The following is a 27,411-nucleotide window of genomic DNA, read 5'->3' as shown; positions in this document are numbered from 1 at the left end:
CAGACAATTTTCCATGCACACTCTGGGCTGGGGGGCAGTCAACCACCAGTACACACAGCAGAACCTAAACCCATACCATTATTGCTAAGCAGCAAGACAGGGGCCCATTGCACTCCCACGGGGCCTTTTTAAATGCAATCCATAACCCGGATTTGCCAGGAACCCTTCTTACTCCTCCTACTTGCATGTGACACTGGGCTTAGGATCTGCATAGGAAACACACACACAAGCACACACCTACCTTTGTTGCCTGCAGATGCCTCCTTGGCTGTCCCCAAACGGTATCAAACCAACACCCACGGGAAGCTGTAAGCATAGAGGACATGCCTGCACCCCATTGGACTTACCTGTGTGGGTTAAACCCGGGTTATTTGACAACCTATGGCGGTGATGGTTCTGCTCAGGCAGAGCAGTGCTGATGCTCCTCATAAAGCTGTCGCTGCTGTGAAGGTTCTAGGTGACATCACAAATCCCTATGGTTACATACACAACAAAGCTGGGTTGTTGTTGTTTACACTCTGCAAGGCCTGTGGAAGTGAGTGACATCATAGCACTGTAGTTCTGAGGGTTCTAGATGGATGCAACAATCTCCTGTTGCTTCTATGAAGGCCATAATAGACGACATCACCAAACAGCTCCATAGTCACATACACAGCAAAGGAGAGATGTTGTTTACACCTAGTGATGTCAGTGGTATTGAGTGACATCACAGCACAGTGCTAAGGCTCCTGGGCCTGGACACAGCAGCGGCTGCAATATCTCAACGGAGAATACGTTTATATATATGTGTGTGTGTGCGCGTATATATATATATATATATATATATATATATATATATATATATATATTTCTCCGCCGAAATCACTTTTAAACCCATTTCCACCTTTTTTTCCCTTCTCTTCCTCTTACTTTTTTTTCACGTTTTTTTACGTTTTTCTCCTTTTCGCCTCTTTTCTGGGCGTATTATTCTTCTTTTTCTTCTTTTTTTTCGTCTAATGCATACCCCATCAGTGCAGCAATGCTTATTCAATACCGCCAGCAGATGGAGACACTGGGGGATAATTTTCTAAGGATTTATACTGATTTTTCCTGTCTGAATTTGTCGCACAGAAAGTTGCAGGCCAAATATGTGTGACATTTCTGCGACTTTAGCTTCTAGAGCATTTTTACAACATTATACATAGGTGCTGAATACATAAAAAGCGACTGTTCAGCGACAGACAAGTCGCATCGGCTGAAAGTAGGCCAGAATGTCAGTCCATGTTGGAGCAGGTTTAGATACAGTCTAAAGTATAGATCTCAAAGTCTGTGCACAGAATTTAGCAAGGGCCTCGCACCTTCTGATGCATCAGGTAGGTGCACAATAGCATAGCCTAACCCTCTGTACTTTGGTCTATATTGATGCGGGACATAGACAGCCAGCTGATGACCAATCCATTAGTGCAATGGATGGCTGGAAGCATTTGTCTTTGCCTTTGCAATACCACAGAAGCAATGCATGGTCAATGTACAGCAATGACACACCTGTGTGAACAGCCAGGAGACCCCCCCCCCCCCCCCATGTTATGTTACATAGTTACATAGTTAGTACGGTCGAAAAAAGACATATGTCCATCAAGTTCAACCAGGGAATTAAGGGGTAGGGGTGTGGCGCGATATTGGGGAAGGGATGAGATTTTATATTTCTTCATAAGCATTAATCTTATTTTGTCAATTAGGAACATTCAGCACCCACCCGCTATCAAGGCAGCTGCCTATCATGTCATGCCCTACCTGCACAGGTGTGCTGGCTACTCAAATGATCCAATTAAGGAGGACATTTAGTCAGCAGCAGCAGAAGTCCTGTGCCTGGACGCTCCAACAGCGGCCAGACACAAGCAGAAGCAGAAGCAGCAGAAGCAGCAGCAGCACCACCTTTTGTTTTTTGGCTGCAGCAGCAGCAAGGCCCACAGGGCTGGCTAGCTGGCTAGCCAGCAAGCAGGTAGCAATGAAAGTAGGAATCTTTCTTTTTAACCCTGTAAGGGGGTGGTGCACTGTACCCGAAGATACTGCCATATCGGGTCAATGCATAGGGCGACAGAAGCAAGCTTCGAAATCGGCCCCCGTTCTCAAAAATCCATTTAATATATGGTCCCCAGATAGGGGACGTATCAGATATTAAACTGATAAGAACAGATACTACACTTGATCTTAGCCAAAAGGCCGAGAAGCGATAACCGTGAAAGGGGCGGGCCCAACAAGGTGCCCTTCATGGGCACTATCACTGCTTGCTGTCAGGGAGGCTGCCAGACAATTTTCCATGCACACTCTGGGCTGGGGGGCAGTCAACCACCAGTACACACAGCAGAACCTAAACCCATACCATTATTGCTAAGCAGCAAGACAGGGGCCCATTGCACTCCCACGGGGCCTTTTTAAATGCAATCCATAACCTGGATTTGCCAGGAACCCTTCTTACTCCTCCTACTTGCATGTGACACTGGGCTTAGGATCTGCATAGGAAACACACACACAAGCACACACCTACCTTTGTTGCCTGCAGATGCCTCCTTGGCTGTCCCCAAACGGTATCAAACCAACACCCACGGGAAGCTGTAAGCATAGAGGACATGCCTGCACCCCATTGGACTTACCTGTGTGGGTTAAACCCGGGTTATTTGACAACCTATGGCGGTGATGGTTCTGCTCAGGCAGAGCAGTGCTGATGCTCCTCATAAAGCTGTCGCTGCTGTGAAGGTTCTAGGTGACATCACAAATCCCTATGGTTACATACACAACAAAGCTGGGTTGTTGTTGTTTACACTCTGCAAGGCCTGTGGAAGTGAGTGACATCATAGCACTGTAGTTCTGAGGGTTCTAGATGGATGCAACAATCTCCTGTTGCTTCTATGAAGGCCATAATAGACGACATCACCAAACAGCTCCATAGTCACATACACAGCAAAGGAGAGATGTTGTTTACACCTAGTGATGTCAGTGGTATTGAGTGACATCACAGCACAGTGCTAAGGCTCCTGGGCCTGGACACAGCAGCGGCTGCAATATCTCAACGGAGAATACGTTTATATATATGTGTGTGTGTGCGTATATATATATATATATATATATATATATATATATATATATATATTTCTCCGCCGAAATCACTTTTAAACCCATTTCCACCTTTTTTTCCCTTCTCTTCCTCTTACTTTTTTTTCACGTTTTTTTACGTTTTTCTCCTTTTCGCCTCTTTTCTGGGCGTATTATTCTTCTTTTTCTTCTTTTTTTTCGTCTAATGCATACCCCATCAGTGCAGCAATGCTTATTCAATACCGCCAGCAGATGGAGACACTGGGGGATAATTTTCTAAGGATTTATACTGATTTTTCCTGTCTGAATTTGTCGCACAGAAAGTTGCAGGCCAAATATGTGTGACATTTCTGCGACTTTAACTTCTAGAGCATTTTTACAACATTATACATAGGTGCTGAATACATAAAAAGCGACTGTTCAGCGACAGACAAGTCGCATCGGCTGAAAGTAGGCCAGAATGTCAGTCCATGTTGGAGCAGGTTTAGATACAGTCTAAAGTATAGATCTCAAAGTCTGTGCACAGAATTTAGCAAGGGCCTCGCACCTTCTGATGCATCAGGTAGGTGCACAATAGCATAGCCTAACCCTCTGTACTTTGGTCTATATTGATGCGGGACATAGACAGCCAGCTGATGACCAATCCATTAGTGCAATGGATGGCTGGAAGCATTTGTCTTTGCCTTTGCAATACCACAGAAGCAATGCATGGTCAATGTACAGCAATGACACACCTGTGTGAACAGCCAGGAGACCCCCCCCCCCCATGTTATGTTACATAGTTACATAGTTAGTACGGTCGAAAAAAGACATATGTCCATCAAGTTCAACCAGGGAATTAAGGGGTAGGGGTGTGGCGCGATATTGGGGAAGGGATGAGATTTTATATTTCTTCATAAGCATTAATCTTATTTTGTCAATTAGGAACATTCAGCACCCACCCGCTATCAAGGCAGCTGCCTATTATGTCATGCCCTACCTGCACAGGTGTGCTGGCTACTCAAATGATCCAATTAAGGAGGCCATTTAGTCAGCAGCAGCAGAAGTCCTGTGCCTGGACGCTCCAACAGCGGCCAGACACAAGCAGAAGCAGAAGCAGCAGAAGCAGCAGAAGCAGCAGCAGCACCACCTTTTGTTTTTTGGCTGCAGCAGCAGCAAGGCCCACAGGGCTGGCTAGCTGGCTAGCCAGCAAGCAGGTAGCAATGAAAGTAGGAATCTTTCTTTTTAACCCTGTAAGGGGGTGGTGCACTGTACCCGAAGATACTGCCATATCGGGTCAATGCATATGGCGACGGAAGCAAGCTTCGAAATCGGCCCCCGTTCTCAAAAATCCATTTAATATATGGTCCCCAGATAGGGGACGTATCAGATATTAAACTGATAAGAACAGATTTTTTTTTTTTTTTTTTTATCTAAAGCCGAGGAACGTGCTTTCGATTCACCCAAAGTGCAAGAAAAAGTGCAAACGTGTTACACTAAAAAAACGTGCACAAAGGATGCGGTCTATCGCAAGCCCTTCTCCGATAGGAGAGAGGCCCCCCAACAAACCTTACCCTTCGCCTCCGGACCAAAAGGTACCTGCGAGGTTCCAGGTTCGATGCCCCTTTTCGCCGAAGCTACTAGGGGACCACAAATGCTCCCGGCATCCCCCTTGGCGTTAGCCAAGGTATCTGCCCGCAGAGCCGATTACGGTAGGTACCCTGCCAAAGCAGGAGTACCCGGGGTGTTTGCAGGGAGGTGCGGAACCTAATGGCCACACACACCTCCCCTAGACCGCCAGGAGGGACACCCAGAAGGGCTAACGCATCCTGACAAATCCTGTGAACACACAACACGCAAAAAGTGACACAGTGAGACAAAAAAAGAAATAAATAAGTGAATGTGTGCAGATATACTGCCCGGACATCCGGCCGGATCTATAAAAATTTCTCTGATCCTAGCCAGAAGGCCGGGAATCAAGAGGTGAGTGCCACAAGGTGAAGAGATTATGGTGCCCGTGCTTCAACCCAGTGAGTCTATTCTCCCAGTGAGTTTCGGCACCTCGGGGTCACCACTCCCCGAGGCACAAAAGTACCTCGGCTCTAGACCCTCTCAGCCTCATGGCGAGACCCGGAGGGAACAGGTCACATCGGGGCAGCCGTCGAGCTGATTCCTCAGAACCAGCCCCGGAAAGCCCTGGTACACCTGCATCCTCCATGCAGCACCCATCCCCACCAGCATGAAAACTGATAAGAACAGATACTACACTTGATCTTAGCCAAAAGGCCGAGAAGCGATAACCGTGAAAGGGGCGGGCCCAACAAGGTGCCCTTCATGGGCACTATCACTGCTTGCTGTCAGGGAGGCTGCCAGACAATTTTCCATGCACACTCTGGGCTGGGGGGCAGTCAACCACCAGTACACACAGCAGAACCTAAACCCATACCATTATTGCTAAGCAGCAAGACAGGGGCCCATTGCACTCCCACGGGGCCTTTTTAAATGCAATCCATAACCCGGATTTGCCAGGAACCCTTCTTACTCCTCCTACTTGCATGTGACACTGGGCTTAGGATCTGCATAGGAAACACACACACAAGCACACACCTACCTTTGTTGCCTGCAGATGCCTCCTTGGCTGTCCCCAACATAGAGGACATGGCCTGCACCCCATTGGACTTACCTGTGTGGGTAAACCCGGGTTATTTGGACAACCTATGGCGGTGATGGTTCTGCTCAGGCAGAGCAGTGCTGATGCTCCTCATAAAGCTGTCGCTGCTGTGAAGGTTCTAGGTGACATCACAAATCCCTATGGTTACATACACAACAAAGCTGGGTTGTTGTTGTTTACACTCTGCAAGGCCTGTGGAAGTGAGTGACATCATAGCACTGTAGTTCTGAGGGTTCTAGATGGGATGCAACAATCTCCTGTTGCTTCTATGAACGGCCCATAATAGACGACATCACCAAACAGCTCCATAGTCACATACAACAGCAAAGGAGAGATGTTGTTTACACCTAGTGATGTCAAGTGGTATTGAGTGACATCACAGCACAGTGGCTAAGGCTCCTGGGCCTGGACACAGCAGCGGCTGCAATATCTCAACGGAGAATACGTTTATATATATGTGTGTGTTGTGCGCGTATATATATATATATATATATATATATATATTATATCATTTCTCCGCCGAAATCACTTTTAAACCCATTTCCACCTTTTTTTCCCTTCTCTTCCTCTTACTTTTTTTTTCACGTTTTTTTACGTTTTTTCTCCTTTTCGCCTCTTTTCTGGGCGTAGTATTCTTCTTTTTCTTCTTTTTTTTTCGTCTAATGCATACCCCATCAGTGCAGCAATGCTTATTCAATACCGCCAGCAGATGGAGACACTGGGGGATAATTTTCTAAGGATTTATACTGATTTTTCCTGTCTGAATTTGTCCGCACAGAAAGTTGCAGGCCAAATATGTGTGACATTTCTGCGACTTTAGCTTCTAGAGCATTTTTACAACATTATACATAGGTGCTGAATACATAAAAAGCGACTGTTCAGCGACAGACAAGTCGCATCGGCTGAAAGTAGGCCAGAATGTCAGTCCATGTTGGAGCAGGTTTAGATACAGTCTAAAGTATAGATCTCAAAGTCTGTGCACAGAATTTAGCAAGGGCCTCGCACCTTCTGATGCATCAGGTAGGTGCACAATAGCATAGCCTAACCCTCTGTACTTTGGTCTATATTGATGCGGGACATAGACAGCCAGCTGATGACCAATCCATTAGTGCAATGGATGGCTGGAAGCATTTGTCTTTGCCTTTGCAATACCACAGAAGCAATGCATGGTCAATGTACAGCAATGACACACCTGTGTGAACAGCCAGGAGACCCCCCCCCCCCCCCCCCCCCATGTTATGTTACATAGTTACATAGTTAGTACGGTCGAAAAAAGACATATGTCCATCAAGTTCAACCAGGGAATTAAGGGGTAGGGGTGTGGCGCGATATTGGGGGAAGGGATGAGATTTTATATTTCTTCATAAGCATTAATCTTAATTTTGTCAATTAGGAACATTCAGCACCCACCCGCTATCAAGGCAGCTGCCTATCATGTCATGCCCTACCTGCACAGGTGTGCTGGCTACTCAAATGATCCAATTAAGGAGGCCATTTAGTCAGCAGCAGCAGAAGTCCTGTGCCTGGACGCTCCAACAGCGGCCAGACACAAGCAGAAGCAGAAGCAGCAGAAGCAGCTGCAGCACCACCTTTTGTTTTTTGGCTGCAGCAGCAGCAAGGGCCCACAGGGCTGGCTAGCTGGCTAGCCAGCAAGCAGGTAGCAATGAAAGTAGGAATCTTTCTTTTTAACCCTGTAAGGGGGTGGTGCACTGTACCCGAAGATACTGCCATATCAGGTCAATGCATAGGGCGACGGAAGCAAGCTTCGAAATCGGCCCCCGTTCTCAAAAATCCATTTAATATATGGTCCCCCAGATAGGGGACGTATCAGATATTAAACTGATAAGAACAGATACTACACTTGATCTTAGCCAAAAGGCCGAGAAAGCGATAACCCGTGAAAGGGGCGGGGCCCAACAAGGTGCCCTTCATGGGCACTATCACTGCTTGCTGTCAGGGAGGCTGCCAGACAATTTTCCATGCACACTCTGGGCTGGGGGGCAGTCAACCACCAGTACACACAGCAGAACCTAAAACCCATACCATTATTGCTAAGCAGCAAGACAGGGGCCCATTGCACTCCCACGGGGCCTTTTTAAATGCAATCCATAACCCGGATTTGCCAGGAACCCTTCTTACTCCTCCTACTTGCATGTGACACTGGGCTTAGGATCTGCATAGGAAACACACACACAAGCACACACCTACCTTTGTTGCCTGCAGATGCCTCCTTGGCTGTCCCCAAACGGTATCAAACCAACACCCACGGGAAGCTGTAAGCATAGAGGACATGCCTGCACCCCATTGGACTTACCTGTGTGGGTTTAAACCCGGGTTATTTGACAACCTATGGCGGGGTGATGGTTCTGCTCAGGCAGAGCAGTGCTGATGCTCCTCATAAAGCTGTCGCTGCTGTGAAGGTTCTAGGTGACATCACAAATCCCTATGGTTACATACACAACAAAGCTGGGTTGTTGTTGTTTACACTCTGCAAGGCCTGTGGAAGTGAGTGACATCATAGCACTGTAGTTCTGAGGGTTCTAGATGGATGGCAACAATCTCCTGTTGCTTCTATGAAGGCCATAATAGACGACATCACCAAACAGCTCCATAGTCACATACACAGCAAAGGAGAGATGTTGTTTACACCTAGTGATGTCAGTGGTATTGAGTGACATCACAGCACAGTGCTAAGGCTCCTGGGCCTGGACACAGCAGCGGCTGCAATATCTCAACGGAGAATACGTTTATATATATGTGTGTGTGTGCGCGTATATATATATATATATATATATATATATATATATATATATATATATATTTCTCCGCCGAAATCACTTTTAAACCCATTTCCACCTTTTTTTCCCTTCTCTTCCTCTTACTTTTTTTTCACGTTTTTTTTTACGTTTTTTCCTCCTTTCGCCTCTTTTCTGGGCGTATTATTCTTCTTTTTCTTCTTTTTTTTCGTCTAATGCATACCCATCAGTGCAGCAATGCTTATTCATTACCGCCAGCAGATGGAGACACTGGGGGATAATTTCTAAGGATTTATACTGATTTTTCCTGTCTGAATTTGGTCGCACAGAAAGTTGCAGGCCAAATATGTGTGACATTTCTGCGACTTTAGCTTCTAGAGCATTTTTTACAACATTATACATAGGTGCTGAATACATAAAAAGCGACCTGTTCAGCCGACAGACAAGTCGCATCGGCTGAAAGTAGGCCAGAATGTCAGTCCATGTTGGAGCAGGTTTAGATACAGTCTAAAGTATAGATCTCAAAGTCTGTGCACAGAATTTAGCAAGGGCCTCGCAACCTTCTGATGCATCAGGTAGGTGCACAATAGCATAGCCTAACCTCTGTACTTTGGTCTATATTGATGCGGGACATAGACAGCCAGCTGATGACCAATCCATTAGTGCAATGGATGGCTGGAAGCATTTGTCTTTGCCTTTGCAATACCACAGAAGCAATGCATGGTCAATGTACAGCAATGACACACCTGTGTGAACAGCCAGGAGACCCCCCCCCCCCCCCCCATGTTATGTTACATAGTTACATAGTTAGTACGGTCGAAAAAAAGACATATGTCCATCAAGTTCAACCAGGGAATTAAGGGGTAGGGGTGTGGCGCGATATTGGGGAAGGGATGAGATTTTATATTTCTTCATAAGCATTAATCTTATTTTGTCAATTAGGAACATTCAGCACCCCACCCGCTATCAAGGCAGCTGCCTATCATGTCATTCCCTACCTGCACAGGTGTGCTGGCTACTCAAATGATCCAATTAAGGAGGCCATTTAGTCAGCAGCAGCAGAAGTCCTGTGCCTGGACGCTCCAACAGTGGCCAGACACAAGCAGAAGCAGAAGCAGCAGAAGCACCACCTTTTGTTTTTTGGCTGCAGCAGCAGCAAGGCCCACAGGGCTGGCTAGCTGGCTAGCAGCAAGCAGGTAGCAATGAAAGTAGGAATCTTTCTTTTTAACCCTGTAAGGGGGGTGGTGCACTGTACCCGAAGATACTGCCATATCGGGTCAATGCATAGGGCGACGGAAGCAAGCTTCGAAATCGGCCCCCGTTCTCAAAAATCCATTTAATATATGGTCCCCAGATAGGGGACGTATCAGATATTAAACTGATAAGAACAGATACTACACTTGATCTTAGCCAAAAGGCCGAGAAGCGATAACCGTGAAAGGGGCGGGCCCAACAAGGTGCCCTTCATGGGCACTATCACTGCTTGCTGTCAGGGAGGCTGCCAGACAATTTTCCATGCACACTCTGGCTGGGGGGCAGTCAACCACCAGTACACACAGCAGAACCTAAACCCATACCATTATTGCTAAGCAGCAAGACAGGGGCCCATTGCACTCCCACGGGGCCTTTTTAAATGCAATCCATAACCCGGATTTGCCAGGAACCCCTTCTTACTCCTCCTACTTGCATGTGACACTGGGCTTAGGATCTGCATAGGAAACACACACACAAGCACACACCTACCTTTGTTGCCTGCAGATGCCTCCTTGGCTGTCCCCAAACGGTATCAAACCAACACCCACGGAAAGCTGTAAGCATAGAGGACATGCCTGCACCCCATTGGACTTACCTGTGTGGGTTAAACCCGGGTTATTTGACAACCTATGGCGGTGATGGTTCTGCTCAGGCAGAGCAGTGCTGATGCTCCTCATAAAGCTGTCGCTGCTGTGAAGGTTCTAGGTGACATCACAAATCCCTATGGTTACATACACAACAAAGCTGGGTTGTTGTTGTTTACACTCTGCAAGGCCTGTGGAAGTGAGTGACATCATAGCACTGTAGTTCTGAGGGTTCTAGATGGATGCAACAATCTCCTGTTGCTTCTATGAAGGCCATAATAGACGACATCACCAAACAGCTCCATAGTCACATACACAGCAAAGGAGAGATGTTGTTTACACCTAGTGATGTCAGTGGTATTGAGTGACATCACAGCACAGTGCTAAGGCTCCTGGGCCTGGACACAGCAGCGGCTGCAATATCTCAACGGAGAATACGTTTATATATATGTGTGTGTGTGCGCGTATATATATATATATATATATATATATATATATATATATATATATATATTTCTCCGCCGAAATCACTTTTAAACCCATTTCCACCTTTTTTTCCCTTCTCTTCCTCTTACTTTTTTTTCACGTTTTTTTACGTTTTTCTCCTTTTCGCCTCTTTTCTGGGCGTATTATTCTTCTTTTTCTTCTTTTTTTTCGTCTAATGCATACCCCATCAGTGCAGCAATGCTTATTCAATACCGCCAGCAGATGGAGACACTGGGGGATAATTTTCTAAGGATTTATACTGATTTTTCCTGTCTGAATTTGTCGCACAGAAAGTTGCAGGCCAAATATGTGTGACATTTCTGCGACTTTAGCTTCTAGAGCATTTTTACAACATTATACATAGGTGCTGAATACATAAAAAGCGACTGTTCAGCGACAGACAAGTCGCATCGGCTGAAAGTAGGCCAGAATGTCAGTCCATGTTGGAGCAGGTTTAGATACAGTCTAAAGTATAGATCTCAAAGTCTGTGCACAGAATTTAGCAAGGGCCTCGCACCTTCTGATGCATCAGGTAGGTGCACAATAGCATAGCCTAACCCTCTGTACTTTGGTCTATATTGATGCGGGACATAGACAGCCAGCTGATGACCAATCCATTAGTGCAATGGATGGCTGGAAGCATTTGTCTTTGCCTTTGCAATACCACAGAAGCAATGCATGGTCAATGTACAGCAATGACACACCTGTGTGAACAGCCAGGAGACCCCCCCCCCCCCCATGTTATGTTACATAGTTACATAGTTAGTACGGTCGAAAAAAGACATATGTCCATCAAGTTCAACCAGGGAATTAAGGGGTAGGGGTGTGGCGCGATATTGGGGAAGGGATGAGATTTTATATTTCTTCATAAGCATTAATCTTATTTTGTCAATTAGGAACATTCAGCACCCACCCGCTATCAAGGCAGCTGCCTATCATGTCATGCCCTACCTGCACAGGTGTGCTGGCTACTCAAATGATCCAATTAAGGAGGCCATTTAGTCAGCAGCAGCAGAAGTCCTGTGCCTGGACGCTCCAACAGCGGCCAGACACAAGCAGAAGCAGAAGCAGCAGAAGCAGCAGCAGCACCACCTTTTGTTTTTTGGCTGCAGCAGCAGCAAGGCCCACAGGGCTGGCTAGCTGGCTAGCCAGCAAGTAGGTAGCAATGAAAGTAGGAATCTTTCTTTTTAACCCTGTAAGGGGGTGGTGCACTGTACCCGAAGATACTGCCATATCGGGTCAATGCATAGGGCGACGGAAGCAAGCTTCGAAATCGGCCCCCGTTCTCAAAAATCCATTTAATATATGGTCCCCAGATAGGGGACGTATCAGATATTAAACTGATAAGAACAGATACTACACTTGATCTTAGCCAAAAGGCCGAGAAGCGATAACCGTGAAAGGGGCGGGCCCAACAAGGTGCCCTTCATGGGCACTATCACTGCTTGCTGTCAGGGAGGCTGCCAGACAATTTTCCATGCACACTCTGGGCTGGGGGGCAGTCAACCACCAGTACACACAGCAGAACCTAAACCCATACCATTATTGCTAAGCAGCAAGACAGGGGCCCATTGCACTCCCACGGGGCCTTTTTAAATGCAATCCATAACCCGGATTTGCCAGGAACCCTTCTTACTCCTCCTACTTGCATGTGACACTGGGCTTAGGATCTGCATAGGAAACACACACACAAGCACACACCTACCTTTGTTGCCTGCAGATGCCTCCTTGGCTGTCCCCAAACGGTATCAAACCAACACCCACGGGAAGCTGTAAGCATAGAGGACATGCCTGCACCCCATTGGACTTACCTGTGTGGGTTAAACCCGGGTTATTTGACAACCTATGGCGGTGATGGTTCTGCTCAGGCAGAGCAGTGCTGATGCTCCTCATAAAGCTGTCGCTGCTGTGAAGGTTCTAGGTGACATCACAAATCCCTATGGTTACATACACAACAAAGCTGGGTTGTTGTTGTTTACACTCTGCAAGGCCTGTGGAAGTGAGTGACATCATAGCACTGTAGTTCTGAGGGTTCTAGATGGATGCAACAATCTCCTGTTGCTTCTATGAAGGCCATAATAGACGACATCACCAAACAGCTCCATAGTCACATACACAGCAAAGGAGAGATGTTGTTTACACCTAGTGATGTCAGTGGTATTGAGTGACATCACAGCACAGTGCTAAGGCTCCTGGGCCTGGACACAGCAGCGGCTGCAATATCTCAACGGAGAATACGTTTATATATATGTGTGTGTGTGCGCGTATATATATATATATATATATATATATATATATATATATATTTCTCCGCCGAAATCACTTTTAAACCCATTTCCACCTTTTTTTCCCTTCTCTTCCTCTTACTTTTTTTTCACGTTTTTTTACGTTTTTCTCCTTTTCGCCTCTTTTCTGGGCGTATTATTCTTCTTTTTCTTCTTTTTTTTCGTCTAATGCATACCCCATCAGTGCAGCAATGCTTATTCAATACCGCCAGCAGATGGAGACACTGGGGGATAATTTTCTAAGGATTTATACTGATTTTTCCTGTCTGAATTTGTCGCACAGAAAGTTGCAGGCCAAATATGTGTGACATTTCTGCGACTTTAGCTTCTAGAGCATTTTTACAACATTATACATAGGTGCTGAATACATAAAAAGCGACTGTTCAGCGACAGACAAGTCGCATCGGCTGAAAGTAGGCCAGAATGTCAGTCCATGTTGGAGCAGGTTTAGATACAGTCTAAAGTATAGATCTCAAAGTCTGTGCACAGAATTTAGCAAGGGCCTCGCACCTTCTGATGCATCAGGTAGGTGCACAATAGCATAGCCTAACCCTCTGTACTTTGGTCTATATTGATGCGGGACATAGACAGCCAGCTGATGACCAATCCATTAGTGCAATGGATGGCTGGAAGCATTTGTCTTTGCCTTTGCAATACCACAGAAGCAATGCATGGTCAATGTACAGCAATGACACACCTGTGTGAACAGCCAGGAGACCCCCCCCCCCCCCCATGTTATGTTACATAGTTACATAGTTAGTACGGTCGAAAAAAGACATATGTCCATCAAGTTCAACCAGGGAATTAAGGGGTAGGGGTGTGGCGCGATATTGGGGAAGGGATGAGATTTTATATTTCTTCATAAGCATTAATCTTATTTTGTCAATTAGGAACATTCAGCACCCACCCGCTATCAAGGCAGCTGCCTATCATGTCATGCCCTACCTGCACAGGTGTGCTGGCTACTCAAATGATCCAATTAAGGAGGACATTTAGTCAGCAGCAGCAGAAGTCCTGTGCCTGGACGCTCCAACAGCGGCCAGACACAAGCAGAAGCAGAAGCAGCAGAAGCAGCAGCAGCACCACCTTTTGTTTTTTGGCTGCAGCAGCAGCAAGGCCCACAGGGCTGGCTAGCTGGCTAGCCAGCAAGCAGGTAGCAATGAAAGTAGGAATCTTTCTTTTTAACCCTGTAAGGGGGTGGTGCACTGTACCCGAAGATACTGCCATATCGGGTCAATGCATAGGGCGACAGAAGCAAGCTTCGAAATCGGCCCCCGTTCTCAAAAATCCATTTAATATATGGTCCCCAGATAGGGGACGTATCAGATATTAAACTGATAAGAACAGATACTACACTTGATCTTAGCCAAAAGGCCGAGAAGCGATAACCGTGAAAGGGGCGGGCCCAACAAGGTGCCCTTCATGGGCACTATCACTGCTTGCTGTCAGGGAGGCTGCCAGACAATTTTCCATGCACACTCTGGGCTGGGGGGCAGTCAACCACCAGTACACACAGCAGAACCTAAACCCATACCATTATTGCTAAGCAGCAAGACAGGGGCCCATTGCACTCCCACGGGGCCTTTTTAAATGCAATCCATAACCTGGATTTGCCAGGAACCCTTCTTACTCCTCCTACTTGCATGTGACACTGGGCTTAGGATCTGCATAGGAAACACACACACAAGCACACACCTACCTTTGTTGCCTGCAGATGCCTCCTTGGCTGTCCCCAAACGGTATCAAACCAACACCCACGGGAAGCTGTAAGCATAGAGGACATGCCTGCACCCCATTGGACTTACCTGTGTGGGTTAAACCCGGGTTATTTGACAACCTATGGCGGTGATGGTTCTGCTCAGGCAGAGCAGTGCTGATGCTCCTCATAAAGCTGTCGCTGCTGTGAAGGTTCTAGGTGACATCACAAATCCCTATGGTTACATACACAACAAAGCTGGGTTGTTGTTGTTTACACTCTGCAAGGCCTGTGGAAGTGAGTGACATCATAGCACTGTAGTTCTGAGGGTTCTAGATGGATGCAACAATCTCCTGTTGCTTCTATGAAGGCCATAATAGACGACATCACCAAACAGCTCCATAGTCACATACACAGCAAAGGAGAGATGTTGTTTACACCTAGTGATGTCAGTGGTATTGAGTGACATCACAGCACAGTGCTAAGGCTCCTGGGCCTGGACACAGCAGCGGCTGCAATATCTCAACGGAGAATACGTTTATATATATGTGTGTGTGTGCGTATATATATATATATATATATATATATATATATATATTTCTCCGCCGAAATCACTTTTAAACCCATTTCCACCTTTTTTTCCCTTCTCTTCCTCTTACTTTTTTTTCACGTTTTTTTACGTTTTTCTCCTTTTCGCCTCTTTTCTGGGCGTATTATTCTTCTTTTTCTTCTTTTTTTTCGTCTAATGCATACCCCATCAGTGCAGCAATGCTTATTCAATACCGCCAGCAGATGGAGACACTGGGGGATAATTTTCTAAGGATTTATACTGATTTTTCCTGTCTGAATTTGTCGCACAGAAAGTTGCAGGCCAAATATGTGTGACATTTCTGCGACTTTAACTTCTAGAGCATTTTTACAACATTATACATAGGTGCTGAATACATAAAAAGCGACTGTTCAGCGACAGACAAGTCGCATCGGCTGAAAGTAGGCCAGAATGTCAGTCCATGTTGGAGCAGGTTTAGATACAGTCTAAAGTATAGATCTCAAAGTCTGTGCACAGAATTTAGCAAGGGCCTCGCACCTTCTGATGCATCAGGTAGGTGCACAATAGCATAGCCTAACCCTCTGTACTTTGGTCTATATTGATGCGGGACATAGACAGCCAGCTGATGACCAATCCATTAGTGCAATGGATGGCTGGAAGCATTTGTCTTTGCCTTTGCAATACCACAGAAGCAATGCATGGTCAATGTACAGCAATGACACACCTGTGTGAACAGCCAGGAGACCCCCCCCCCCCCATGTTATGTTACATAGTTACATAGTTAGTACGGTCGAAAAAAGACATATGTCCATCAAGTTCAACCAGGGAATTAAGGGGTAGGGGTGTGGCGCGATATTGGGGAAGGGATGAGATTTTATATTTCTTCATAAGCATTAATCTTATTTTGTCAATTAGGAACATTCAGCACCCACCCGCTATCAAGGCAGCTGCCTATTATGTCATGCCCTACCTGCACAGGTGTGCTGGCTACTCAAATGATCCAATTAAGGAGGCCATTTAGTCAGCAGCAGCAGAAGTCCTGTGCCTGGACGCTCCAACAGCGGCCAGACACAAGCAGAAGCAGAAGCAGCAGAAGCAGCAGAAGCAGCAGCAGCACCACCTTTTGTTTTTTGGCTGCAGCAGCAGCAAGGCCCACAGGGCTGGCTAGCTGGCTAGCCAGCAAGCAGGTAGCAATGAAAGTAGGAATCTTTCTTTTTAACCCTGTAAGGGGGTGGTGCACTGTACCCGAAGATACTGCCATATCGGGTCAATGCATAGGGCGACAGAAGCAAGCTTCGAAATCGGCCCCCGTTCTCAAAAATCCATTTAATATATGGTCCCCAGATAGGGGACGTATCAGATATTAAACTGATAAGAACAGATACTACACTTGATCTTAGCCAAAAGGCCGAGAAGCGATAACCGTGAAAGGGGCGGGCCCAACAAGGTGCCCTTCATGGGCACTATCACTGCTTGCTGTCAGGGAGGCTGCCAGACAATTTTCCATGCACACTCTGGGCTGGGGGGCAGTCAACCACCAGTACACACAGCAGAACCTAAACCCATACCATTATTGCTAAGCAGCAAGACAGGGGCCCATTGCACTCCCACGGGGCCTTTTTAAATGCAATCCATAACCTGGATTTGCCAGGAACCCTTCTTACTCCTCCTACTTGCATGTGACACTGGGCTTAGGATCTGCATAGGAAACACACACACAAGCACACACCTACCTTTGTTGCCTGCAGATGCCTCCTTGGCTGTCCCCAAACGGTATCAAACCAACACCCACGGGAAGCTGTAAGCATAGAGGACATGCCTGCACCCCATTGGACTTACCTGTGTGGGTTAAACCCGGGTTATTTGACAACCTATGGCGGTGATGGTTCTGCTCAGGCAGAGCAGTGCTGATGCTCCTCATAAAGCTGTCGCTGCTGTGAAGGTTCTAGGTGACATCACAAATCCCTATGGTTACATACACAACAAAGCTGGGTTGTTGTTGTTTACACTCTGCAAGGCCTGTGGAAGTGAGTGACATCATAGCACTGTAGTTCTGAGGGTTCTAGATGGATGCAACAATCTCCTGTTGCTTCTATGAAGGCCATAATAGACGACATCACCAAACAGCTCCATAGTCACATACACAGCAAAGGAGAGATGTTGTTTACACCTAGTGATGTCAGTGGTATTGAGTGACATCACAGCACAGTGCTAAGGCTCCTGGGCCTGGACACAGCAGCGGCTGCAATATCTCAACGGAGAATACGTTTATATATATGTGTGTGTGTGCGTATATATATATATATATATATATATATATATATATATATATTTCTCCGCCGAAATCACTTTTAAACCCATTTCCACCTTTTTTTCCCTTCTCTTCCTCTTACTTTTTTTTCACGTTTTTTTACGTTTTTCTCCTTTTCGCCTCTTTTCTGGGCGTATTATTCTTCTTTTTCTTCTTTTTTTTCGTCTAATGCATACCCCATCAGTGCAGCAATGCTTATTCAATACCGCCAGCAGATGGAGACACTGGGGGATAATTTTCTAAGGATTTATACTGATTTTTCCTGTCTGAATTTGTCGCACAGAAAGTTGCAGGCCAAATATGTGTGACATTTCTGCGACTTTAACTTCTAGAGCATTTTTACAACATTATACATAGGTGCTGAATACATAAAAAGCGACTGTTCAGCGACAGACAAGTCGCATCGGCTGAAAGTAGGCCAGAATGTCAGTCCATGTTGGAGCAGGTTTAGATACAGTCTAAAGTATAGATCTCAAAGTCTGTGCACAGAATTTAGCAAGGGCCTCGCACCTTCTGATGCATCAGGTAGGTGCACAATAGCATAGCCTAACCCTCTGTACTTTGGTCTATATTGATGCGGGACATAGACAGCCAGCTGATGACCAATCCATTAGTGCAATGGATGGCTGGAAGCATTTGTCTTTGCCTTTGCAATACCACAGAAGCAATGCATGGTCAATGTACAGCAATGACACACCTGTGTGAACAGCCAGGAGACCCCCCCCCCCCCATGTTATGTTACATAGTTACATAGTTAGTACGGTCGAAAAAAGACATATGTCCATCAAGTTCAACCAGGGAATTAAGGGGTAGGGGTGTGGCGCGATATTGGGGAAGGGATGAGATTTTATATTTCTTCATAAGCATTAATCTTATTTTGTCAATTAGGAACATTCAGCACCCACCCGCTATCAAGGCAGCTGCCTATTATGTCATGCCCTACCTGCACAGGTGTGCTGGCTACTCAAATGATCCAATTAAGGAGGCCATTTAGTCAGCAGCAGCAGAAGTCCTGTGCCTGGACGCTCCAACAGCGGCCAGACACAAGCAGAAGCAGAAGCAGCAGAAGCAGCAGAAGCAGCAGCAGCACCACCTTTTGTTTTTTGGCTGCAGCAGCAGCAAGGCCCACAGGGCTGGCTAGCTGGCTAGCCAGCAAGCAGGTAGCAATGAAAGTAGGAATCTTTCTTTTTAACCCTGTAAGGGGGTGGTGCACTGTACCCGAAGATACTGCCATATCGGGTCAATGCATATGGCGACGGAAGCAAGCTTCGAAATCGGCCCCCGTTCTCAAAAATCCATTTAATATATGGTCCCCAGATAGGGGACGTATCAGATATTAAACTGATAAGAACAGATTTTTTTTTTTTTTTTTTTATCTAAAGCCGAGGAACGTGCTTTCGATTCACCCAAAGTGCAAGAAAAAGTGCAAACGTGTTACACTAAAAAAACGTGCACAAAGGATGCGGTCTATCGCAAGCCCTTCTCCGATAGGAGAGAGGCCCCCCAACAAACCTTACCCTTCGCCTCCGGACCAAAAGGTACCTGCGAGGTTCCAGGTTCGATGCCCCTTTTCGCCGAAGCTACTAGGGGACCACAAATGCTCCCGGCATCCCCCTTGGCGTTAGCCAAGGTATCTGCCCGCAGAGCCGATTACGGTAGGTACCCTGCCAAAGCAGGAGTACCCGGGGTGTTTGCAGGGAGGTGCGGAACCTAATGGCCACACACACCTCCCCTAGACCGCCAGGAGGGACACCCAGAAGGGCTAACGCATCCTGACAAATCCTGTGAACACACAACACGCAAAAAGTGACACAGTGAGACAAAAAAAGAAATAAATAAGTGAATGTGTGCAGATATACTGCCCGGACATCCGGCCGGATCTATAAAAATTTCTCTGATCCTAGCCAGAAGGCCGGGAATCAAGAGGTGAGTGCCACAAGGTGAAGAGATTATGGTGCCCGTGCTTCAACCCAGTGAGTCTATTCTCCCAGTGAGTTTCGGCACCTCGGGGTCACCACTCCCCGAGGCACAAAAGTACCTCGGCTCTAGACCCTCTCAGCCTCATGGCGAGACCCGGAGGGAACAGGTCACATCGGGGCAGCCGTCGAGCTGATTCCTCAGAACCAGCCCCGGAAAGCCCTGGTACACCTGCATCCTCCATGCAGCACCCATCCCCACCAGCATGAAAACTGATAAGAACAGATACTACACTTGATCTTAGCCAAAAGGCCGAGAAGCGATAACCGTGAAAGGGGCGGGCCCAACAAGGTGCCCTTCATGGGCACTATCACTGCTTGCTGTCAGGGAGGCTGCCAGACAATTTTCCATGCACACTCTGGGCTGGGGGGCAGTCAACCACCAGTACACACAGCAGAACCTAAACCCATACCATTATTGCTAAGCAGCAAGACAGGGGCCCATTGCACTCCCACGGGGCCTTTTTAAATGCAATCCATAACCCGGATTTGCCAGGAACCCTTCTTACTCCTCCTACTTGCATGTGACACTGGGCTTAGGATCTGCATAGGAAACACACACACAAGCACACACCTACCTTTGTTGCCTGCAGATGCCTCCTTGGCTGTCCCCAAACGGTATCAAACCAACACCCACGGGAAGCTGTAAGCATAGAGGACATGCCTGCACCCCATTGGACTTACCTGTGTGGGTTAAACCCGGGTTATTTGACAACCTATGGCGGTGATGGTTCTGCTCAGGCAGAGCAGTGCTGATGCTCCTCATAAAGCTGTCGCTGCTGTGAAGGTTCTAGGTGACATCACAAATCCCTATGGTTACATACACAACAAAGCTGGGTTGTTGTTGTTTACACTCTGCAAGGCCTGTGGAAGTGAGTGACATCATAGCACTGTAGTTCTGAGGGTTCTAGATGGATGCAACAATCTCCTGTTGCTTCTATGAAGGCCATAATAGACGACATCACCAAACAGCTCCATAGTCACATACACAGCAAAGGAGAGATGTTGTTTACACCTAGTGATGTCAGTGGTATTGAGTGACATCACAGCACAGTGCTAAGGCTCCTGGGCCTGGACACAGCAGCGGCTGCAATATCTCAACGGAGAATACGTTTATATATATGTGTGTGTGTGCGCGTATATATATATATATATATATATATATATATATATATATATTTCTCCGCCGAAATCACTTTTAAACCCATTTCCACCTTTTTTTCCCTTCTCTTCCTCTTACTTTTTTTTCACGTTTTTTTACGTTTTTCTCCTTTTCGCCTCTTTTCTGGGCGTATTATTCTTCTTTTTCTTCTTTTTTTTCGTCTAATGCATACCCCATCAGTGCAGCAATGCTTATTCAATACCGCCAGCAGATGGAGACACTGGGGGATAATTTTCTAAGGATTTATACTGATTTTTCCTGTCTGAATTTGTCGCACAGAAAGTTGCAGGCCAAATATGTGTGACATTTCTGCGACTTTAGCTTCTAGAGCATTTTTACAACATTATACATAGGTGCTGAATACATAAAAAGCGACTGTTCAGCGACAGACAAGTCGCATCGGCTGAAAGTAGGCCAGAATGTCAGTCCATGTTGGAGCAGGTTTAGATACAGTCTAAAGTATAGATCTCAAAGTCTGTGCACAGAATTTAGCAAGGGCCTCGCACCTTCTGATGCATCAGGTAGGTGCACAATAGCATAGCCTAACCCTCTGTACTTTGGTCTATATTGATGCGGGACATAGACAGCCAGCTGATGACCAATCCATTAGTGCAATGGATGGCTGGAAGCATTTGTCTTTGCCTTTGCAATACCACAGAAGCAATGCATGGTCAATGTACAGCAATGACACACCTGTGTGAACAGCCAGGAGACCCCCCCCCCCCCCCCATGTTATGTTACATAGTTACATAGTTAGTACGGTCGAAAAAAGACATATGTCCATCAAGTTCAACCAGGGAATTAAGGGGTAGGGGTGTGGCGCGATATTGGGGAAGGGATGAGATTTTATATTTCTTCATAAGCATTAATCTTATTTTGTCAATTAGGAACATTCAGCACCCACCCGCTATCAAGGCAGCTGCCTATCATGTCATGCCCTACCTGCACAGGTGTGCTGGCTACTCAAATGATCCAATTAAGGAGGCCATTTAGTCAGCAGCAGCAGAAGTCCTGTGCCTGGACGCTCCAACAGCGGCCAGACACAAGCAGAAGCAGAAGCAGCAGAAGCAGCTGCAGCACCACCTTTTGTTTTTTGGCTGCAGCAGCAGCAAGGCCCACAGGGCTGGCTAGCTGGCTAGCCAGCAAGCAGGTAGCAATGAAAGTAGGAATCTTTCTTTTTAACCCTGTAAGGGGGTGGTGCACTGTACCCGAAGATACTGCCATATCGGGTCAATGCATAGGGCGACGGAAGCAAGCTTCGAAATCGGCCCCCGTTCTCAAAAATCCATTTAATATATGGTCCCCAGATAGGGGACGTATCAGATATTAAACTGATAAGAACAGATACTACACTTGATCTTAGCCAAAAGGCCGAGAAGCGATAACCGTGAAAGGGGCGGGCCCAACAAGGTGCCCTTCATGGGCACTATCACTGCTTGCTGTCAGGGAGGCTGCCAGACAATTTTCCATGCACACTCTGGGCTGGGGGGCAGTCAACCACCAGTACACACAGCAGAACCTAAACCCATACCATTATTGCTAAGCAGCAAGACAGGGGCCCATTGCACTCCCACGGGGCCTTTTTAAATGCAATCCATAACCCGGATTTGCCAGGAACCCTTCTTACTCCTCCTACTTGCATGTGACACTGGGCTTAGGATCTGCATAGGAAACACACACACAAGCACACACCTACCTTTGTTGCCTGCAGATGCCTCCTTGGCTGTCCCCAAACGGTATCAAACCAACACCCACGGGAAGCTGTAAGCATAGAGGACATGCCTGCACCCCATTGGACTTACCTGTGTGGGTTAAACCCGGGTTATTTGACAACCTATGGCGGTGATGGTTCTGCTCAGGCAGAGCAGTGCTGATGCTCCTCATAAAGCTGTCGCTGCTGTGAAGGTTCTAGGTGACATCACAAATCCCTATGGTTACATACACAACAAAGCTGGGTTGTTGTTGTTTACACTCTGCAAGGCCTGTGGAAGTGAGTGACATCATAGCACTGTAGTTCTGAGGGTTCTAGATGGATGCAACAATCTCCTGTTGCTTCTATGAAGGCCATAATAGACGACATCACCAAACAGCTCCATAGTCACATACACAGCAAAGGAGAGATGTTGTTTACACCTAGTGATGTCAGTGGTATTGAGTGACATCACAGCACAGTGCTAAGGCTCCTGGGCCTGGACACAGCAGCGGCTGCAATATCTCAACGGAGAATACGTTTATATATATGTGTGTGTGTGCGCGTATATATATATATATATATATATATATATATATATATATATATATATTTCTCCGCCGAAATCACTTTTAAACCCATTTCCACCTTTTTTTCCCTTCTCTTCCTCTTACTTTTTTTTCACGTTTTTTTACGTTTTTCTCCTTTTCGCCTCTTTTCTGGGCGTATTATTCTTCTTTTTCTTCTTTTTTTTCGTCTAATGCATACCCCATCAGTGCAGCAATGCTTATTCAATACCGCCAGCAGATGGAGACACTGGGGGATAATTTTCTAAGGATTTATACTGATTTTTCCTGTCTGAATTTGTCGCACAGAAAGTTGCAGGCCAAATATGTGTGACATTTCTGCGACTTTAGCTTCTAGAGCATTTTTACAACATTATACATAGGTGCTGAATACATAAAAAGCGACTGTTCAGCGACAGACAAGTCGCATCGGCTGAAAGTAGGCCAGAATGTCAGTCCATGTTGGAGCAGGTTTAGATACAGTCTAAAGTATAGATCTCAAAGTCTGTGCACAGAATTTAGCAAGGGCCTCGCACCTTCTGATGCATCAGGTAGGTGCACAATAGCATAGCCTAACCCTCTGTACTTTGGTCTATATTGATGCGGGACATAGACAGCCAGCTGATGACCAATCCATTAGTGCAATGGATGGCTGGAAGCATTTGTCTTTGCCTTTGCAATACCACAGAAGCAATGCATGGTCAATGTACAGCAATGACACACCTGTGTGAACAGCCAGGAGACCCCCCCCCCCCCCCCATGTTATGTTACATAGTTACATAGTTAGTACGGTCGAAAAAAGACATATGTCCATCAAGTTCAACCAGGGAATTAAGGGGTAGGGGTGTGGCGCGATATTGGGGAAGGGATGAGATTTTATATTTCTTCATAAGCATTAATCTTATTTTGTCAATTAGGAACATTCAGCACCCACCCGCTATCAAGGCAGCTGCCTATCATGTCATTCCCTACCTGCACAGGTGTGCTGGCTACTCAAATGATCCAATTAAGGAGGCCATTTAGTCAGCAGCAGCAGAAGTCCTGTGCCTGGACGCTCCAACAGTGGCCAGACACAAGCAGAAGCAGAAGCAGCAGAAGCACCACCTTTTGTTTTTTGGCTGCAGCAGCAGCAAGGCCCACAGGGCTGGCTAGCTGGCTAGCCAGCAAGCAGGTAGCAATGAAAGTAGGAATCTTTCTTTTTAACCCTGTAAGGGGGTGGTGCACTGTACCCGAAGATACTGCCATATCGGGTCAATGCATAGGGCGACGGAAGCAAGCTTCGAAATCGGCCCCCGTTCTCAAAAATCCATTTAATATATGGTCCCCAGATAGGGGACGTATCAGATATTAAACTGATAAGAACAGATACTACACTTGATCTTAGCCAAAAGGCCGAGAAGCGATAACCGTGAAAGGGGCGGGCCCAACAAGGTGCCCTTCATGGGCACTATCACTGCTTGCTGTCAGGGAGGCTGCCAGACAATTTTCCATGCACACTCTGGGCTGGGGGGCAGTCAACCACCAGTACACACAGCAGAACCTAAACCCATACCATTATTGCTAAGCAGCAAGACAGGGGCCCATTGCACTCCCACGGGGCCTTTTTAAATGCAATCCATAACCCGGATTTGCCAGGAACCCTTCTTACTCCTCCTACTTGCATGTGACACTGGGCTTAGGATCTGCATAGGAAACACACACACAAGCACACACCTACCTTTGTTGCCTGCAGATGCCTCCTTGGCTGTCCCCAAACGGTATCAAACCAACACCCACGGGAAGCTGTAAGCATAGAGGACATGCCTGCACCCCATTGGACTTACCTGTGTGGGTTAAACCCGGGTTATTTGACAACCTATGGCGGTGATGGTTCTGCTCAGGCAGAGCAGTGCTGATGCTCCTCATAAAGCTGTCGCTGCTGTGAAGGTTCTAGGTGACATCACAAATCCCTATGGTTACATATACAACAAAGCTGGGTTGTTGTTGTTTACACTCTGCAAGGCCTGTGGAAGTGAGTGACATCATAGCACTGTAGTTCTGAGGGTTCTAGATGGATGCAACAATCTCCTGTTGCTTCTATGAAGGCCATAATAGACGACATCACCAAACAGCTCCATAGTCACATAGACAGCAAAGGAGAGATGTTGTTTACACCTAGTGATGTCAGTGGTATTGAGTGACATCACAGCACAGTGCTAAGGCTCCTGGGCCTGGACACAGCAGCGGCTGCAATATCTCAACGGAGAATACGTTTATATATATGTGTGTGTGTGCGCGTATATATATATATATATATATATATATATATATATATATATATATTTCTCCGCCGAAATCACTTTTAAACCCATTTCCACCTTTTTTTCCCTTCTCTTCCTCTTACTTTTTTTTCACGTTTTTTTACGTTTTTCTCCTTTTCGCCTCTTTTCTGGGCGTATTATTCTTCTTTTTCTTCTTTTTTTTCGTCTAATGCATACCCCATCAGTGCAGCAATGCTTATTCAATACCGCCAGCAGATGGAGACACTGGGGGATAATTTTCTAAGGATTTATACTGATTTTTCCTGTCTGAATTTGTCGCACAGAAAGTTGCAGGCCAAATATGTGTGACATTTCTGCGACTTTAGCTTCTAGAGCATTTTTACAACATTATACATAGGTGCTGAATACATAAAAAGCGACTGTTCAGCGACAGACAAGTCGCATCGGCTGAAAGTAGGCCAGAATGTCAGTCCATGTTGGAGCAGGTTTAGATACAGTCTAAAGTATAGATCTCAAAGTCTGTGCACAGAATTTAGCAAGGGCCTCGCACCTTCTGATGCATCAGGTAGGTGCACAATAGCATAGCCTAACCCTCTGTACTTTGGTCTATATTGATGCGGGACATAGACAGCCAGCTGATGACCAATCCATTAGTGCAATGGATGGCTGGAAGCATTTGTCTTTGCCTTTGCAATACCACAGAAGCAATGCATGGTCAATGTACAGCAATGACACACCTGTGTGAACAGCCAGGAGACCCCCCCCCCCCCCATGTTATGTTACATAGTTACATAGTTAGTACGGTCGAAAAAAGACATATGTCCATCAAGTTCAACCAGGGAATTAAGGGGTAGGGGTGTGGCGCGATATTGGGGAAGGGATGAGATTTTATATTTCTTCATAAGCATTAATCTTATTTTGTCAATTAGGAACATTCAGCACCCACCCGCTATCAAGGCAGCTGCCTATCATGTCATTCCCTACCTGCACAGGTGTGCTGGCTACTCAAATGATCCAATTAAGGAGGCCATTTAGTCAGCAGCAGCAGAAGTCCTGTGCCTGGACGCTCCAACAGTGGCCAGACACAAGCAGAAGCAGAAGCAGCAGAAGCACCACCTTTTGTTTTTTGGCTGCAGCAGCAGCAAGGCCCACAGGGCTGGCTAGCTGGCTAGCCAGCAAGCAGGTAGCAATGAAAGTAGGAATCTTTCTTTTTAACCCTGTAAGGGGGTGGTGCACTGTACCCGAAGATACTGCCATATCGGGTCAATGCATAGGGCGACGGAAGCAAGCTTCGAAATCGGCCCCCGTTCTCAAAAATCCATTTAATATATGGTCCCCAGATAGGGGACGTATCAGATATTAAACTGATAAGAACAGATACTACACTTGATCTTAGCCAAAAGGCCGAGAAGCGATAACCGTGAAAGGGGCGGGCCCAACAAGGTGCCCTTCATGGGCACTATCACTGCTTGCTGTCAGGGAGGCTGCCAGACAATTTTCCATGCACACTCTGGGCTGGGGGGCAGTCAACCACCAGTACACACAGCAGAACCTAAACCCATACCATTATTGCTAAGCAGCAAGACAGGGGCCCATTGCACTCCCACGGGGCCTTTTTAAATGCAATCCATAACCCGGATTTGCCAGGAACCCTTCTTACTCCTCCTACTTGCATGTGACACTGGGCTTAGGATCTGCATAGGAAACACACACACAAGCACACACCTACCTTTGTTGCCTGCAGATGCCTCCTTGGCTGTCCCCAAACGGTATCAAACCAACACCCACGGGAAGCTGTAAGCATAGAGGACATGCCTGCACCCCATTGGACTTACCTGTGTGGGTTAAACCCGGGTTATTTGACAACCTATGGCGGTGATGGTTCTGCTCAGGCAGAGCAGTGCTGATGCTCCTCATAAAGCTGTCGCTGCTGTGAAGGTTCTAGGTGACATCACAAATCCCTATGGTTACATATACAACAAAGCTGGGTTGTTGTTGTTTACACTCTGCAAGGCCTGTGGAAGTGAGTGACATCATAGCACTGTAGTTCTGAGGGTTCTAGATGGATGCAACAATCTCCTGTTGCTTCTATGAAGGCCATAATAGACGACA

At 46.5% G+C, this 27,411-nt stretch overlaps 11 non-coding genes and 2 pseudogenes across 11 annotated transcripts; all 13 read right to left on the bottom strand.

Moving 5' to 3' along the window:
• Positions 1–2,023: 2,023 nt before the first annotated feature.
• On the bottom strand, positions 2,024–2,214 carry LOC130339340 (U2 spliceosomal RNA). The gene has a single exon (XR_008879728.1). It is a non-coding gene; the product is annotated as a U2 spliceosomal RNA (small nuclear RNA).
• Positions 2,215–4,310: 2,096 nt separating this feature from the next.
• Positions 4,311–4,495, bottom strand: LOC130339287 (U2 spliceosomal RNA). Its single transcript, XR_008879687.1, has one exon. It is a non-coding gene; the product is annotated as a U2 spliceosomal RNA (small nuclear RNA).
• A 694-nt stretch (positions 4,496–5,189) lies between these two features.
• On the bottom strand, positions 5,190–5,349 carry LOC130339291 (U2 spliceosomal RNA; annotated as a pseudogene).
• Positions 5,350–7,421: 2,072 nt separating this feature from the next.
• Positions 7,422–7,614, bottom strand: LOC130339273 (U2 spliceosomal RNA). Its single transcript, XR_008879677.1, has one exon. It is a non-coding gene; the product is annotated as a U2 spliceosomal RNA (small nuclear RNA).
• A 2,103-nt stretch (positions 7,615–9,717) lies between these two features.
• Positions 9,718–9,908, bottom strand: LOC130339325 (U2 spliceosomal RNA). The gene has a single exon (XR_008879714.1). It is a non-coding gene; the product is annotated as a U2 spliceosomal RNA (small nuclear RNA).
• Positions 9,909–12,003: 2,095 nt separating this feature from the next.
• Positions 12,004–12,194, bottom strand: LOC130339324 (U2 spliceosomal RNA). Its single transcript, XR_008879713.1, has one exon. It is a non-coding gene; the product is annotated as a U2 spliceosomal RNA (small nuclear RNA).
• A 2,088-nt stretch (positions 12,195–14,282) lies between these two features.
• Positions 14,283–14,473, bottom strand: LOC130339328 (U2 spliceosomal RNA). Its single transcript, XR_008879717.1, has one exon. It is a non-coding gene; the product is annotated as a U2 spliceosomal RNA (small nuclear RNA).
• A 2,089-nt stretch (positions 14,474–16,562) lies between these two features.
• LOC130339316 (U2 spliceosomal RNA) lies at positions 16,563–16,753 on the bottom strand. The gene has a single exon (XR_008879706.1). It is a non-coding gene; the product is annotated as a U2 spliceosomal RNA (small nuclear RNA).
• A 2,093-nt stretch (positions 16,754–18,846) lies between these two features.
• LOC130339285 (U2 spliceosomal RNA) lies at positions 18,847–19,031 on the bottom strand. Its single transcript, XR_008879686.1, has one exon. It is a non-coding gene; the product is annotated as a U2 spliceosomal RNA (small nuclear RNA).
• Positions 19,032–19,725: 694 nt separating this feature from the next.
• LOC130339290 (U2 spliceosomal RNA) lies at positions 19,726–19,885 on the bottom strand (annotated as a pseudogene).
• Positions 19,886–21,974: 2,089 nt separating this feature from the next.
• LOC130339323 (U2 spliceosomal RNA) lies at positions 21,975–22,165 on the bottom strand. The gene has a single exon (XR_008879712.1). It is a non-coding gene; the product is annotated as a U2 spliceosomal RNA (small nuclear RNA).
• A 2,086-nt stretch (positions 22,166–24,251) lies between these two features.
• Positions 24,252–24,442, bottom strand: LOC130339322 (U2 spliceosomal RNA). Its single transcript, XR_008879711.1, has one exon. It is a non-coding gene; the product is annotated as a U2 spliceosomal RNA (small nuclear RNA).
• A 2,082-nt stretch (positions 24,443–26,524) lies between these two features.
• LOC130339321 (U2 spliceosomal RNA) lies at positions 26,525–26,715 on the bottom strand. The gene has a single exon (XR_008879710.1). It is a non-coding gene; the product is annotated as a U2 spliceosomal RNA (small nuclear RNA).
• Positions 26,716–27,411: the final 696 nt, after the last annotated feature.

Source organism: Hyla sarda, unplaced genomic scaffold (genome assembly GCF_029499605.1).
Source record: "Hyla sarda isolate aHylSar1 unplaced genomic scaffold, aHylSar1.hap1 scaffold_540, whole genome shotgun sequence".
Classification (NCBI taxonomy): Eukaryota; Metazoa; Chordata; class Amphibia; order Anura; family Hylidae; genus Hyla; species Hyla sarda.
This window is presented reverse-complemented; position numbering and strand designations above follow the sequence as displayed.